The sequence below is a fragment of the Ailuropoda melanoleuca genome, chromosome 4, assembly GCF_002007445.2.
Source record: "Ailuropoda melanoleuca isolate Jingjing chromosome 4, ASM200744v2, whole genome shotgun sequence".
Taxonomy (NCBI): domain Eukaryota; kingdom Metazoa; phylum Chordata; class Mammalia; order Carnivora; family Ursidae; genus Ailuropoda; species Ailuropoda melanoleuca.
The window spans coordinates 81,117,850-81,134,627 of record NC_048221.1 but is presented as its reverse complement, the minus strand read 5'-3'; the positions used below and the strand labels follow the sequence as shown (position 1 = coordinate 81,134,627).

General features: G+C 37.1%; 1 long non-coding RNA gene across 3 annotated transcripts in view; it reads right to left on the bottom strand.

Annotated features, from left to right (window-relative positions):
• Positions 1 to 13,118, bottom strand: part of LOC117801779 — a 325,078-nt gene extending 311,960 nt beyond the window's left edge. The window contains exons 1-4 of one of the 3 annotated variants that reach the window (XR_004624497.1): positions 12,975 to 13,118; positions 10,372 to 10,475; positions 2,172 to 2,269; positions 1,542 to 1,737 (exon numbers count right to left, since the gene is read on the bottom strand). This is a non-coding gene — a long non-coding RNA (uncharacterized LOC117801779). Of the gene's footprint in view, positions 1 to 1,541; positions 1,738 to 2,171; positions 2,270 to 8,737; positions 8,863 to 10,371; positions 10,476 to 12,974 lie in introns of those variants that run through there. The other 2 variants (XR_004624495.1, XR_004624496.1) reach the window with 2 other exon arrangements.
• Positions 13,119 to 16,778: the final 3,660 nt, after the last annotated feature.

Genomic DNA, 16,778 nt, shown 5'->3' with positions numbered 1-16,778 from the left:
CTCTGTCGAATAAATAAAATAAAAAATAAAAAAATAAATAAATAAATAAAAGAATCATGATCCCCATCTTTAAGTATAATTAGTCAATTGTCATGTCAGCTGAAACATGAATTTTCTAAGCATTGTATGTGTTATTGTCTAATGAAGGGCAAATTCAAGCAGAAAGAAGTACTTAGAAGAATTGTGTCTTCAAGCACAATTATTAAAAAATGTGTCCAGGAGTACCTGGGTGACTCAGTCCTTAAGCGTCTGCCTTCGGCTCAGGGCGTGATCGTAGGGTCCTGGGATCGAGCCCTGCATCGGGCTCCCTGCTTCTTCCTCTCCCACTCCCCCTGCTTGTGTTCCCTCTCTCCCTGGCTGTCTCTCTGTCAAATAAATAAGTAAAATCTTTAAAAAAAAAAGGAAATGTGTCCAGTTTCTATGGGGGGGGGTGAAACTCTACCATAGTCAACCCAATCTAACACTATTTTACAACTACTCCAAACCATCTATAAGGCTAATATTTAAAAAAAAAAAAAACAGCCATGGATACAGCCACAAAGCTGATAACCAGCTTTAAGGGTAAGCAGTGTGCAAAGGCCAGGCTACCCATATATCAAATTTTCATCAAAGCTGTCTTGTGAGCGCTCCAGCCTCTCAGCCCATTTCTCTCTATTTCTCCCAATTTTATGACATTTTGTCCTTCTTCCATCAAGTGTCCTCTTCTCTTTACTCTTCTTCCATCCATCAGAAACTGCTCTTGGGAAAAGACCTTTTCTATCTTGGCATGAATTTGAATCAAAATGGTCCCTGTCCCAGAGATATTTATGTTTAATTCTCTTTTCTCATTATAGAAGAGAAAGTTTTCCCATATGAAATTAATTTCTGCACTAGGGATGAGGTGGTGGTATTTTCTCCATGCTAAGTTAAGTAGAGATGCCTGTTAAGGCTTCGGAAGAAAATCAACATCCTGTAAACACTGATTGTGGTGAAAATAGACATCTCAACCCTCTTCCTCAGAGAAACCCTTCCAGAAAGCTTCAATCTGCTGAGATCATCCACCACACAGAGATTCAGATAGACTCTGAAAAAAATAGAGTACTTTTAATAAAAATGAAAATGTAATCCCTGAATCTGGACTCCTAGGTCTCTGGGTCAGTGAAGCTTCCAAGCATCGTGTTGCTGAAACACGACCACCACCAGAAAAGCTAAGAAAAATTCTCAGGTCACTAAAACTTTCAGGAGGCCTGGAGGTGGTTTTGATCTTATCTCTGCAACTGCACGGAAGGCTCCTTTCTTAAATACATTCTTCGGAATGGGAAGAAATTTCAAGTCTATAAAATTCCCTTTGCAGCCTATCACCGGGCTATTAGGTGTCATACGCTGACTGGATGTTTTATTTTTCAGTGTGGTGATTTGCTTCGTACAAAGGAATTAGGTTTCATACCCTCTTGGAGAGAGGATGTAAGGACACTTTGACAAAGAAGACAACAGCTATGTTTTCCCTTAGCTAATTTTGGTTTATTTTTCAGCTAATGTCAAGACCACACTATACACGGGGAGGGGGGAAAAAAAGGCATATTGAACCTTCTCAAACTCTTGAAGTAATAAGAAATTTATGACTCTGATTTAGAGTCGAAAGAATTAAGTGTTGTGAACATCAATTTAAACCTTTGCAATTTTACCATTTCTTCATTTTGCACAAGGATGCATCATGTCCCTCCAGCCTCATGCAACTCTTCTCCATCACAAGTTCAGCTGTGAAAATAAGAATGCAAATGCAGAGGCTAACGGCTAATAATGTAAGACAGCATTCAACATTATGTTTCTGTAGCAACACGCAAATATCTGTGCTGTCTTAAATATACACATCCACATACACACACGAAAATGTTTATAAACGGCCATATATAAAGTCACAATGGTGAGACATTCATAAGCCAAAAGACACATGGAAAAATACATTCTCTGCCTTTCTAAGTAGCTGAAGAGCATATAAGATATTAAACAAACCTGGCCTTGCTCCCTATACATTTTACAGATGCAGTTGCTGTTCCAGTGCAAATCCTTTAAAAAACAGTTTAAAGAGCTGTGTATCTTAAAGATAAGAGTACAATCATTTCTTAGAAAACAAAACAGTCCACTCAAATCTGTCAAGCTTATAGCACATAAAGTTGTACAAATGTGGTTACCTTTCAGTTTATCCATTGAGAAATGTCTGGCGGTATACCGGCTTATAATTTCAGACTGGAAAACGGTGTCATCTATTTCTAATATAGGAATATAGCTTCTATATAAAGAAAAAAGATTGTCAACACTTAGAGTCTGATGGGTGTTGACTTTTTCCAGTTTCACAATAGCTTATACTCAAAAGCATTACTGATGTTTAAACTGAAATGTTATGTAGCATATATTATTAGAAATTATATATATAACAAACTTTTACATGATTTATTATGGAGACTAAAAAGCTTATTAAATTAATTAGACCTTGGGGCACCTGGGTGGCTCAATTAGTCCAGCATCTGCCTTTGGTTCAGGCCATGATCCCAGGGTCCTGGGATCGAGTCCCGCATCAGGCTCCCTGCTCAGGGGGGAGCCTGTTTCTCCCTCTGCCTCTGTCCTTCTCCCCCCCCACCCCACTTGTGCTCTCTTTTTCTGTCAAATAAATAAATGAAATATTTTTTAAAATATTAATAATCAAAAATATACTGAGAAAATACTATTATTTTGCTAATTGATAACTAGTATCCTTTTTATCCTCCAAAATAATCCAGGAAGGCATGCATTTAGTCATCTAATCTTCTTGGTCTACTTTAATCTGGACAAGTTCTTCATTCTTCCTTTGTCTTTCATGAACTTGACATATTCAAAGAGTACTAACCAATTATTTTGTAGAATGTTCTTCAATTTGGATGTGTCTACTATTTCCTCATTATTGAACTGAGTTTATACACTTTGAAGTGACATGTGTCCTTTTCAGTGTGTCGTATTATTGTATTCTTCCCTGGTATAGTCTTCCATGGTTCTCCACTATAAAGCTACACTTTTCCCATTATATCTTATGGGGAGATACTTTGAGACTGTAAATACCCTATTTCTCATTACTAATTTTAGCATTTATTGATGATTCTTATCTGAAACAATCCTTTTGTAATATTTCTGCTATCATTCTTTCTACATTTATTATTTTAGACTAGATTGTGTAAAGAAGTTTCTCTTCTCTCTTGATTTATTTATTCAATTATTTGTTTCTATCCGTAAGTATTCATACTTTCTTGTTTTACCATATGGATTAAAATACCTTCGCTAACATTATTCATTTTTTGCTTACATTGCCACTGATTTGGCCACTGTTAATCCCTTCGAAGTTGGCTTTTGTGTCTTTTTGATATGTCCCAATCATTTTCTAAACACTTCCTTACTTTCTGGCACCACAATATATTCTGGTTTCATCATGTAATTTCTTTGCTTCAGCCACAGAACCAGCTAGTTCTCCAAGGAGTTCTTGTCTCTTTTGTTGGAGACCAATGTTTAGCAACTGAGATGTGGTTGAGAGATGTGCTCATTCATATTGGTGTGTTATTGCTTCTAGATGCTTTCACTGACAGAGCTAAGAAATATATATTGATGTGCAATGAATCATGAGTTCATGCCAATTCCTCCAGTTCTAATCTACTAAAAAGGGCCCAGCACTCACAGCTAGGTCATATTATTCTTTTGAATATACATACAGAATATCAACATCGAAACAGGTAACTGATAAAGTAAGAGAAAACAAGACTACTTCATAATTTTTTTTTAACACAGACAAAAACAAGGTCACTGTGCCACCCACCAAATATCAAATATCCCTCTCTCCAGGCTGAAATAGATGGTTGCTACTTCTTTTCTGGTTATAGTATTATTCCCACCTTCCTTATAAATACAATTATTGAGATATCCAAAGACTGAATTGCCCCACTCTCTGACAGCATTCAACCTAGAGGGAACCCCCACTTCCTTAGACTTTCATTCAGTTCACTCCCCAAAAAAGCCAAAATCTTATGATTGGTTCTCTTTAAAAATTCTCTGAAACACTTCTTGGTTCCCTCCGGTGTGCGTTCTCCCTTCACTGCAATGAATAACAAAACCAACTTGTCAACTACAGCTGTGTTCTTGGTGGTCTTCCACTGAAGGGCTCTGACAACAACAAGATTTATTCTAGCATTGCACCTTTCCTTTATTGTAACTCCTCTTTTGGACAGTGAAAAAGTCTCGCTGTCGTGGTGCAGTGTATTTACTTATTTGCTTAATCTGGAATACACACAAAATAGCTTCAGAATTGCTAATCTATACACCTGTGAAAACCTCATCTACTAACTCGAGTTCAACATGTGTGTTTAATTCTTTTTATCTTTAGCCTCAGAATATAGTAAAAATTCTGTTTTTTCAAAATTTCTTAGGTTAATTCTCTTCTTCCCCTTCTCCCCCTCACTGTGGTTATGCTATTTATTGTAATACATATTTAGGTTCATTTGTTTCTATTTGTTTTCCATGTTGGCTATCTTGTATCCATGTTAATATTAATAATCTATCTTTGAGTATAAGAAGCATTGTGTGTTTCTGAAAGTCAAAACTAAATGGAAAGGTATATTCAGAGAAGTGTTACCCTCACCCCTTCTACCCTATTCCAATTGTCCACTCCACTATCACTTATTTCCTATAATATAAGGTTTTTAGCTTTAGTTTTTGCTTTATATCTTCCATGTTTCTTCTTCCTCAAATAAACAAACACATGTGCATTTTTTTTATTTTCCCTTTTTTCTTACATGAATGATAGCATATTCATTTGTATAAATACTGATTTTCACTTAATAATATATGCTGGATTTTTTTCTTTTTTTTTGCTTTTTAAAAACTTGATAATATATTCTGGAAGTTGCTATATATCAGTTTTAAAGATCTATTTCATTTTTTTACAGGCGCATTATGCCTCGTTGTGTCTAAATATCATAGTTCGTTTAACCAATTTCCTATGTATAGTCATTTAGTTCAAGTCCTATAGTTTGCAATTCCAAACAATATTGAATAAACTTGTGCATTTATATCTTTATATTATTCGAGGTGTATCTTCAGGTAAATCCTATAAGTGGGATTATTGAGTCAAGAGGCAAATAGGCATGTAGCTTTGTTAGATATTGCCAAACTCCCATCCAATAGAGTTATATATATTTGCATTTCCACCCGCAATATATGACAATTCTGGTTGTTTTTCAGCCTTGCCAACATATCAAGTCATACTTTTTAATTTTCACCAATTACAGAAAGTGGTAAATGGTATCTGTGTAATTTTTATTTTAATTTTTCTAATTATGCCTGAAGTTGAATGCCTTTTTATATTTTTGTTTTGTTTTATTGTATTGTTTTAAACAACTTTACTGAGTATAATTGAGATACAAAAAAAAAACCCTGCACATATTTAATGTATACAATTTGATGAATTTGGACATACACATGTAACCATGAAACCATCACCACAACCAAGGTAATAGCCATGTCCAAAAGTTTCTTTGTACCCCTTTGGGTATTTTGTTTTGTTGTTTTGTGTTGTATTTTGTGTTGTGCCAAGACTACTCAATATAATAAGGACCCTCTTAAGTTTTTAAGTGCATACCACAGTTTTGTTGACTATGGGTGTCATTCTCTACAGCAGGTCTCTAAAACTAATTCATCTTGCATGTCTGAAACTTTATAACAATTGAAGAACTGCTTATTTTTCCCTCCCCTTGGCCCCTGATAACCATTGTTTTATACTCTGCTTCTATAAGTTTAACTATTTTACGCACCTCATGTAAGTGGAATTATGCAGTATTTGTCCTATTGTGACTGTTTTATTTCACTTAGCATAACCTCCTCCAGGTTCACTGCTGTAACTCAACAGCAAAACAAACAAAAACAAATAAACAAAGGCCTTAAATAGACACTTCTCCAAAAAAGGACACAGAAATGACCAATAGATATATGAAAGGATGTTCAACATTACTAATCACCAGGGAAAGACAAATCAAAACCACAATGAGATATCATCTCATACCAGTTAGGACGGCTATAACTAAAACAACAAAAGACAGCAAGTATTAATAAGCATGTGGAGAAACTGAAACCCTTTTCATGTTTAAGGGCTCTTTTTATTGTGAATGATCTATGTATGTCTTCTTCCAATTCCTACTAAATTTTTTAAAATTTTCCCTCTAATTTTAAGAGTTTATTATGTATTAGGGATAGTAATCCTTTATATGCAATATATATTAAAAATATTTTCTCCAAGCTTATCAAATGCCTTTGATTTGGTTTACAATTTTTTCATGCATTTAAAAACATTTTGTATAGACAAATTCACCCATTTTGTCTTATTGCCTGTCATTTTACAATTGTTGGACTACTACTATATACTCTGTTGGACAGAAGACAGGGTACTATGCTTGACAGCTTAACCAAAACTGTTAGGTAGAAAAAGAGCAAGTACCCAAATAAAAATATGCTGGGCAGACAATAGCAGCAAATGACTGCAAATTATACAGAATAATCCCAGACTGGGGAGCTCCTGCTTATCTCTTCCTTTCTAACCCACACCCGTTCTAGTTCCTGTGCTTATTCCACTCTTAACAAATGCAGGTTTCTCAAACCAACCTCCCGTTTGTGCCAAATGGCAACATAGTATTTACACAGCTGTACAAAGAGATTCTTCAGTCCCTAGAGCAAAACTTCAACAGAGAACAAAACCAACCCAGAATTTATGTTGCTGCTTTAATACTTGAAGTGTTACAAAAACAAACAGCCAGTGAAACCACAGCTTTTGTTCTTTCTCAGTATCCATGACCTGAAAATTCTGTCAATGCCAAATCATCTAGGCCCCATTCTCATGTCCCTTGCACACTTTTATGATCTCAAAAATTGCCTCCAGGAGAGAAAATGGCACAAGATCAGTTTGATATCTGAAAGTTGGAAGAGATACCAGAGTTACAATGGCTAATGCATTCTGAAAAGTGAAATAATGTGTGTGTGAAAACTTGACCTTTCAATATTTTGATTTGCTGGCATTTCTTCTTGCCCTTCATCTCTAGAAAATAAGACAGTAAACAAAAACAATGAGTAATGAGTGTGCAATACAGCAAGGCAGATAAGATATTTAATAGAAAATTCACAATTTATAATCAGCAATATGCCCATTACAGTAAACCAAAGTAGGAATAGATTGGTTTTCACCTTGCAGCTTTTCAAATCTGATAAAAGGGAAAATTAGGCTGCATGTGAATTTTTAGTAAGAAATTGCCATAAAATGATATTTTTCTTTGTTCATATAGTTTTCGTTTTACCTTAACGTAAATGCCAAAGTTTTTCGTGAAAGCCAATATTCTTTATTTAATCTAATGGAATTTTACATCACTTTTATTCCATTTTTACACTGTAGATATCAATCAGCATCTGTCTGTAGTTTGCATTCAAAAAGAAAGAAACAGGGACGCCTGTGTGGCTCAGTTGGTTGAGCGTCTGGCTCTTGGTTTCAGCTCAGGTCATGATGTCAGGGTAGTGGGATGGAGCCCCACGTTGGGCTCCGTGTTTAGTGGGGAGTCTGCCTGAGATTCTCTTCCTCTGCCCCTCACCCTCTCGCTCTCTCTCGCTAAAATAAATAAATAAATACATCTTTTTTTAAAAAATGGCAGAGGAATTGAGTAGACATCCTTCCAAAGAAGACATACAAATGGCCAACAGGTACATGTAAAAATGCACAACATCACTCATCATCAGGAAACTGCAAATAGATAGAGAAAACAGATTGGTAGTTGCCAGTGGCAGGGGGCTGGAGTTGTTCGGAGGGGGAATGGGTGAATGTAATCAAAAGGTACAAACCTCTGGTTACAAGATGAATACGTTCTGAGGATGGAATGTACAGGATTGTGACCAGAGTTAATAATACTGTACTATAGATTTCAAAGTTACTAAGAGTACATTTTAAAAATTCTCATCATGGGGCGCCTGGGTGGCTCAGTCATTAAGCGTCTGCCTTCGGCTCAGGGCACGATCCTGGCATTCCGGGCTCCTCCGCTGGAAGCCTGCTTCTTCCTCCCCCACTCCCCCTGCTTGTGTCCCCTCTCTCGCTGGCTGTCTCTATCTCTGTCAAATAAATAAAAACTCCTTAAAAAAATTTTGTCTTTAAAAAAATAAATAAATAAAATAAAAATTCTCATCACAAGAAAAAATATAACTATATAAGGTGATAGATGTTAACTAACTTGTAGTGATCACTTCACAATATATACATATGTCAAATCATTATGATTTACACCTAAAACGAATGCAATGCTATATAACAATTGTATCTCAATAAAACTGGAAATAGAAAAGCAAACACTATTTTTAGTAAGCATTACAGGTCACAATGGAAACTTGGTCATAATCAGAGGCTGTTTTTGTCAATATATTACATCCTGCATGATTGGATGAATCTTTGAGACCTGAATCAAATCCTTGAATTCACTAAAATAGATGTTATTGCTAAGGACACATCAGCTGTCAAGGTTGAAGAGAAATCACCATCATCACATCCACAGCCAACTGGATCCCTCCCAAATAAGGATTTCCACACTTTCTTTTTTTTTTTTTTTAAAGATTTTATTTATTTATTCAACAGGGATAGAGACAGCCGGTAAGAGAGGGAACACAAGCAGGGGGAGTGGGAGAGAAAGAAGCAGACTCATAGCAGAGGAGCCTGATGGGGCTCGATCCCACAATGCCGGGATCACGCCCTGAGCCGAAGGCAGACGCTTAACCGCTGTGCCACCCAGGCGCCCCCGGATTTCCACACTTTCTTGTCTCAAATCCCCAATCTTCCAATACCAGCTGTGTGATAAAAGGCACGTAAAGGCTTTTACTCTCTGAACCTCGGTTCCTCACCTAAATATTGCCGAAAATAATTAAAGCCTCTTAATTTTGTCATGAGGATGAAACGATAACTTTCGTCAGATACTTTTGGTTTGCCTTATACTTCATTGTCCATTCCTTTTCATATCTTTATCGTTTCTATCTCCTCTCTCCAATTCCTTAATATTGGATTGCCCCAGAGTTCAGTCTTTTCTTCTCTTATTATTCCCTTGGTGATTTCATCCAATGTAATTACTTGAAATACCACCTAGATCAGCACTATCCAACAGAACTTTCTTTCATGGTGGAAATATTCTATATGTGTATTATCCAATACAATAACCACTGACCTCGTGAGGCTGCTTGAGCACTTTAAATATCCCAGTGCACATGGCGAGAAGCTGTTGTGTTGGACAGTGCAGATCTACATAATGACTCCCAATGTATTATTCCAGGTCATATATCTGTCAGCCTACTTGAGATTTCCAATTGGAGATAGCAAATACACATCTCAAATTCTGCATGTCCAAAACTGAAATAATCTTCCCTCTCATTCCATCCAAAGTGGTACAAGTTCACTTTCCAGTAAGCTAAGACACAAAATTTGGAGTCATCTTTAACCCCTCTTGTTCTCTCATACGCCAAAGTATATCCAGGTTCTGACCATTTTGCACCATCCTCTCTGATATCATCAGGGTTCAAAGTCACTATCATCTTCCAAGAAGACTACTGTGATCAAATCCAATCTGCAATCCCCTCTCCCTACCTACAGCTATTCTTAACTTAGTATGCAAAACTATCCTATTAAAATATGTCAGATCATGGCACTCCTCTGTTCAATGCTGTGCAGTGACTCCTTGTTTCAGAACAAAGCCATATTTTTTACACTGGCTTCTAGTTTCTGTATGGTCTTTGATAGTCTACTACTATAAGCCAATTTATTCACTGTGTTCCAGTCATACTTTTTGTTTTCTTAAACATAACAGGACACACCATTCTTAGAACATTACCTGTAGTAAGCCTGAAATGATCTTATCCCAGATATCCGCTTCAATAATGCCTTCATGTCCTTCCAGTTTTTGCTTAAATGTCTCATTTTTAATAAAACTCAACCATCCTATTTAATACTGCAAATTATCCTCTCACTTCTGACAATATTGATCTCCGTTACCATGCTTTATTTTTTTTAACCTTTATCAGTTAACACCGGCAAAGGTTGGTAGAAAGCCAATAGTATGATCAAATGAAGGAGACTGGAGGTGTCACTAGGCAAATAAAAGGAAAATTAATAAATGGTGAAGCATACTGGAGCTAGAGCATCAGGATTCTGGCACCACTCTAGGCTAAAAGGGCAAGGGAGGGAGCAGCAGTTTTCTTGACCCTGAGAAACCTATAGGAGTTCTACAGAGGTTGAGTCAGTTGCTAGAAAGCCCAGCCATTATCAACACTTAGACCAGTAGGAAGACAGAAAAACTTTCATGCTCTTACCAGTCTCTGATCTCTTTTCATTTCTTCTTATTGGGTGAACTTCACTGGAGGCCAGAAGACAACAGAGTCTTTGATTCATCTGTAAAAGTCAGACTCTCAGATCTCTGGGAAGGAAGAGGAAAAGATGAAATAAATTTAGAGAAGCAAACAGAATGTCAATCACATTCACTTCTAATGTACTATATATTTTACTTATGTGCTATTGTTATTTCTTTTTCTTGTTTATCATCTGTATTCAATCCTAAAATATAAACTATACAGGGCAGGAATCTTTGCTTTGTTCACAAATATTTCCCAAACACAGAGGACACTGTGGGCTCATAGTAGGTGCTCAATAAATATTTTTTTTTTTGGTTTGTTTGTTTGGGTTTTTTTTTTAAGATTTTTATTTATTTGACAGAGATAGAGACAGCCAGCGAGAGAGGGAACACTAGCAGGGGGAGTGGGAGAGGAAGAAGCAGGCTTCCAGTGGAGGAGCCTGACGTGGGGCTCGATCCCAGAACGCCAGGATCACGCCCTGAGCCGAAGGCAGACGCCCAATGATTGAGCCACCCAGGCGCCCCTCAATAAATATTTTTGAATGATTGAACACCTAGAAATGAAAACATCTAGAAATTTCCTAAAATATGGTAAAAACTTAAAATTCTGTTTTTCCCTTTCCCCCATTGTCTAATACTTAATCTGCCAAATATCCTTACCTGATATTTACAGCTAGTTATGAAGACATATAAATTTTACCTGTGTAATAACTCATGCATCTAATTCCTCTTTTCCCCCTACTGCTCCTTCCATTTTCCTAGGCCCTCAGGATATCATCCCTGCATCATAATAGCTTCCTAACTGGACTCCCTACCTCTTGCCCTCATCCCTTTAACCCATCTTAATAAATCTGCCTGGAATTCAATTCAAAAGAAAAAAACAGAAGGGAAAAGCATCAAAATTCAATTGTTTTTAAAAAATTGTTGAACTCATGATAGATATAATTGAAAACTTAAAAATAGAAAAATGCACTAGGAAGAATAAATGTCAAATACAACTTTTACAAAGAGATAATATCTACATGATAATGGAAAATTCACATGGATTAGTAATGAGAGTTTTAATCCAGAGAGAAATCAATGGACAAAATTCAAGAATATATATATATATACACACACATTTAGGTATATATATATTTATATATATATACATTTACACCTAAATGCACTTATCCAATAAATATTTTGACTCTTCAACCTTGAAGAGCACTGGTTGTCCTTTGCCTTTATATTTTCCCCTGTCTGCATCTTCCTTCTCCTCCTGCCTTATTTCTCAACCCTCTGTTTTTGGCCCTCTCTCATTCTATATAATCACCCTTGGTGATGCCATCCATTCAAATATTTTAAATACCATATATATAATTTACTTTAAAGTCTTTAGTTCTCTCCTGAGTCTGTCAACATGTAAAACTCAATATGGCCAAAGTTCCTTTCACTTCCTCCCTGAACTATCATCATAAGTGCAGGTTTCTCTACCTCCAGTAATCAGTCACTCTCAAATCTCTCCTCCTTAAGGCTGACAAAAGATTTTTCTAAAGTAGAAATGGCATTGCATCTCACATTTGCTTCAAACCCTTCAATGACACAATGGTTGCCTCCATGACAAAATCTAGTTCCTAAACTGGGCACCCAAGGCCCTTCATTATCTGCCCCATCTTAGCCTTAAAGCTGAGCTTCCTCCACACTGACTTCCAGTTGGTTCTCTTGACCAGCAGTTCCCAGGACTTACCAGACCTCCATGCCTTTGCACCTGCTTCCCTTTGACTGTAATTTCTTCTGCTTTCACACACTTGGTTATAATCTACACATTCTCAAGACTGTGTAACAGCATTGCTTCTTTCATATATTGAAAAAAACTTCTGAGCTATGAGGAATTCACCGTTGTCATTTCCTCACTGTACTCAGCTGCTATGGCAACTGTTACCCACTTGTTTTATTTCCTATCTAGCTCCACTAAAATATAAATTTCTTTAGGCAAGGGATCATCTCTATGCTGTGCTGCTTTTAGAAGAAGGAAAAAAATCACATGTTACCTCACTCGTCTCCGTTGTTTTAATAGCAGAAAAACTTGGAAACTCTCTAAATAAGCATCAAACAATAGAACAAGTCTTAAGATGTAACACATTAACCAAAAGAAGATAGCCACAAATATGATGACTTATGAAAATTATTCATGGTGGAAAATACACATAACATCAATTTTGGCATAAAATGGAAAACATAATTCTATCCACATCTTGGTTAACGCTATATAGTATTGGTATGAAGACAGAGTCTATATGAAAAACATGAAAATTAAAACATTTTCTGTAATTGAGCACTGATATTTTGGACAACTTCTTTCTTTCTTCTTTATGTGTGAGTTGTTATTTTATTCTATTTGCTTGATAAAATAAAGAAGAGAAAAAATGCTGAAGACCACAAAAACATTTCATGCGGGTAGAGCAGGGAGAGAGGGATTGCAAAATGTCTTTTTGTCTGTAAAGACACCATCTTCCTCAGATGGCAGTTCTAAAAGCATTTTTCAAGTTCCTAAAAGTCAGTGAACCCAGGAAAATTACTTACTGCTCTCCAAAGCCACACATTCAATGGTAGATTGCCCTTTCAATATCCAAAATCCATAATGCCTTGGTGTCATCTTCCCACAACTATACAGAGCCAGGAAAAGAAAAGAAAATCCATTTTGAAAGTTCTGGTATAAACTCTCCAATCCAGAACACACTTGGGCATCTGTTTCATATTGATAAGTTACTCTCTTAAAAATATCCTTCCTTCCCTCATTACCGTCCAAAAAGATTAGCACAGGAAACATTTTCTGAGATGCTGAGCAGAAAGATATTGACTGAGTCAAGTTGGCCCCAGGTCTATGTCTCATGTTTCTGCTGCCACAGCCATCCCAGCTCCTGCCCAGGCTCCCAGCACAAACAGAGCTGGGAAAATTGTATCTTTGGCAGCCATCCCATGGGGTGAAATCCAATACACTCTCTAGAGTGGATGGGAAGCCAAAATTAACTCTGTGCCACTGACTTGTCATTGCTTTTCACCAGCTCGTTTAGAGAATTAAAGCCCTTTACCGTACCCAAGAACAGCATTTGTTTTGTTCAACAAATATTTGTCAAGAACCCACTGTGTGCAAGGCCTTATGCTGAACATTGATTTTTCCATTTCATTGAAATGAGAGGGCAGGAGTCAATGGCTGCTGAATACCCTGTAAGTTGCCAAACGACTTCTTAATATGCAGGCAGAGAGCTCTTCCTGGAATGTCAGAGCTCAAGCACTCTCACACAGCTACTCTCTGCCCCAAGGTAAAGCCTTTCTGGGCATATGATGTTTTTGGCTCAGTGCTTTCCACTGAGAGAAACACAGGGATCCCGTGAGCAGGTGGGGTTCTCTCTAAGCTCAACTCCACTTTCACCTGACTCATATAATGGGCTTCTTTCCATTTGTGCAGGAGGTTGGCAGCCAAGCATACACACGCACACACACACACACACACACACACACACACACACACCTGGATCTAGGTTATTTCCAAATAATATCTTTCACAAATACAGGTCCATCTTTTTCCCCCAGAAGTGTCTTGTACAGTTTCCATTAGGAAATTATTTCTACCTCACCCAAATTTTCACAGTACCATGTAAGTATATTTCTTCTTTTTATGCCTTTAGTCAACAGTACATGTTGATCATCACAATTCTTGCTGTGAAAGCTATTTATACCCTTCAGTGCAGCTAGCTATAAAGTCTTTCATTAGCCACTTTTTGTCCAGGCTAAATACTTACACATTCTAATTCTAATTTTCAGTCTTTTGGTCTTCTCTGGGCTGCTTCTGCTTTAAGTTCTCCTTAAATTCACCATGATAGAGTAAAACTCATCAGACTGAGAGTCACAAAAGCCAAGTTCCGATAAGAGTTTTAATACAAATTTGGTATTTGGCAATTTAAAACCTCTTTGACCTCAGCTTTCCTACCTGCTAAGTAAAGTGGGACAGAGGAAGACTCCTGAGATTATTTTAACTCAATCTTCTCGTTGGCTGTAAATACCAAGGAGGCTATGTATCTACCCATAGATAGTGAGTTCTAAGACCAATAATTTAGCCATCTCCTAATTAATACCAAATTCCCTTAGTAAAATCCAGTATCTCTATGCTCAAATAAGACTTCAAAGTCATTATCCCTGGAAGAGAAAGAGGTAAAGTTGGCTTCAATTCACACTTGGGCACATATGACTCATTACACCACCTTCTTTAAGAGCAGTCTGAGAAAGCTACAAGGCCAACCCAAGATTGTACCAAGATTGTACTTGGTACATTATAGATACTCAAATAAACATTTGCTCATGAGTAATGAACCCAAAAGAGGGGCAAAAGACAAGGGAATGATGGCAATGAATGAAAATAAGCTTATAAGGAAGTTGGTATAACAGATGTCTCTGTTCACTGATGTATACCAATGACTTGGAAGGGGCCCTGTTGAATGAATAAAAGAAATATAAAGCTAAAGATTTTAAATGGAAATTTCTAGAAATTTCCGATTTTGTTAAGGGGATGCCTTGCTCCTACTAAACATTTTCCTCTCCCAGAAATAGAGTCATAAAACTTCTAAATAAAGAGACTTCTATAAAAAAATTGAATTGTCTGACCTAAACAATTTACAGTGACAAATACATACTGCCTAGACTAGGGCCCCACTTTAGATTGCCAAATAGCTAAGTGAAACTGGATAGTCAGAGGTTTGAAAGATAAGGCACCAAATAGTCTCCTCAAAACGGTAAAATTCAAAACAATAGCACTAATACAGACAGGTATTAGTGATAAGAAATCATCACAGAGCAAAGTTTTGCTATAAAAGATAGGTTTTGAGTTTAAGGTAAATGGAACTTTTCAGTTGCCATAATAAAAGAGACCTATTTCTAGCTTTTAAACATGAAGCAAGGTCAACAAATTCTTTGAAATAAGTTTAACCCCTGACCGAGCTTGTCAGAGATAATTTATATGAAACGCCCCAGGAATAAAAGTTTACTGTCTTAAGAAATAATAGGTAATTTTTATTTCTTGACTTCAATTGGAATGGCAAAAAATCTAGTGCAGATTAAAGGGTTAAAAGTGTGTATTTCCTTGGAACGATCACATCATGCTATTTGTCTTAGTAAATATCAAACTGGGATCATTTGGGGGATGTTTTATATTTTTGGCCTCCTATAAACCTGTGGTCAGGTAAACACAAGTGCATAGCAGGGTAGGCATCTGCTAACTGGGAATTATAGAACTGCTACAGGGCTCAGATAGGATCCCAAGATGAAGTCAGAGAGCTTAATTTTTATATGAGAGAGGTCCACTACATGTTGAAATTTGTTATTGCAAGGACAGTATACAAAGAGCTGTGTAAGCCTGGAAATTGGAAACAAGATTTTTCATTAGAATCTTGGTTTGACCAGGAGGCATCTTGAATAGCATTTTTGAAGAACAGTATTCCTTTTCCGTGGCCTAAAGCACTTTTTGTTTACTTTTCCGAAGGTAACTAAGTAGGTCCGCCTAAATGAATGGGGGGGTTGATCCCACATTCTGTCCTCCATGTATGGGAACATTGTACTGTCATCATTGGGCCACACTTTGATAGGCACAAGTAGTTCCATGTCAATGGCTTCATCATGTCCAACACCCTTAGCATGATGGCCTGCTTGAGTTATCCTGGTGGCTACACAGGCCCTGCAGCATCTTTTCACTCCCTTGCTATTGGTTAGCACATATGTATGACAATGTGATAAGAAAAAATAAGAATAGAAGGGGAATATAATGGAAAAGTCAAGAAAATAGGTTATAAGACTACACAGAAATGCAATCACCATCAAGACTTGTGGGCCTTACCAAAACAGAAAGCAGACTTCAGGTACTCACCAAAGGTGCTGACTGGCCATAAACCACATCTGTCATCAGAAATAGGAAAGGAGAACTTGGAAGACCGATAAGAGGACAATATTCTGTCATTAGGATTATAAACATAAGACATCCAGAAGCTACGGAGGTGCTCTTTGTTAATTCTTTCCATGTCTCCAAAATGCCCATGAGGTTGAGAAGAGCTTTGTAGAAATATGTAGAAATTCTGACATTCCCTTCCTTCTGCATACACTGGCTGGAGGGCATCATGGAACCACATATACTCCTCACCTGTCCATACACCCTGTTACCTGTATGCCATGTCCATACTGAGTTAGCTAAATAGGTATTCACATCCACCTAAATGTAAAAAATGCAAGGATACCTGGATGGCTCGGTCAGTTAAGTGTCAACTCTTGATTTCAGTTCAGGTCATGATCTCAGGGTCATAGAATCAAGCCCTGTGTCAGGCTCTGTGCTTGGGGTGGAGC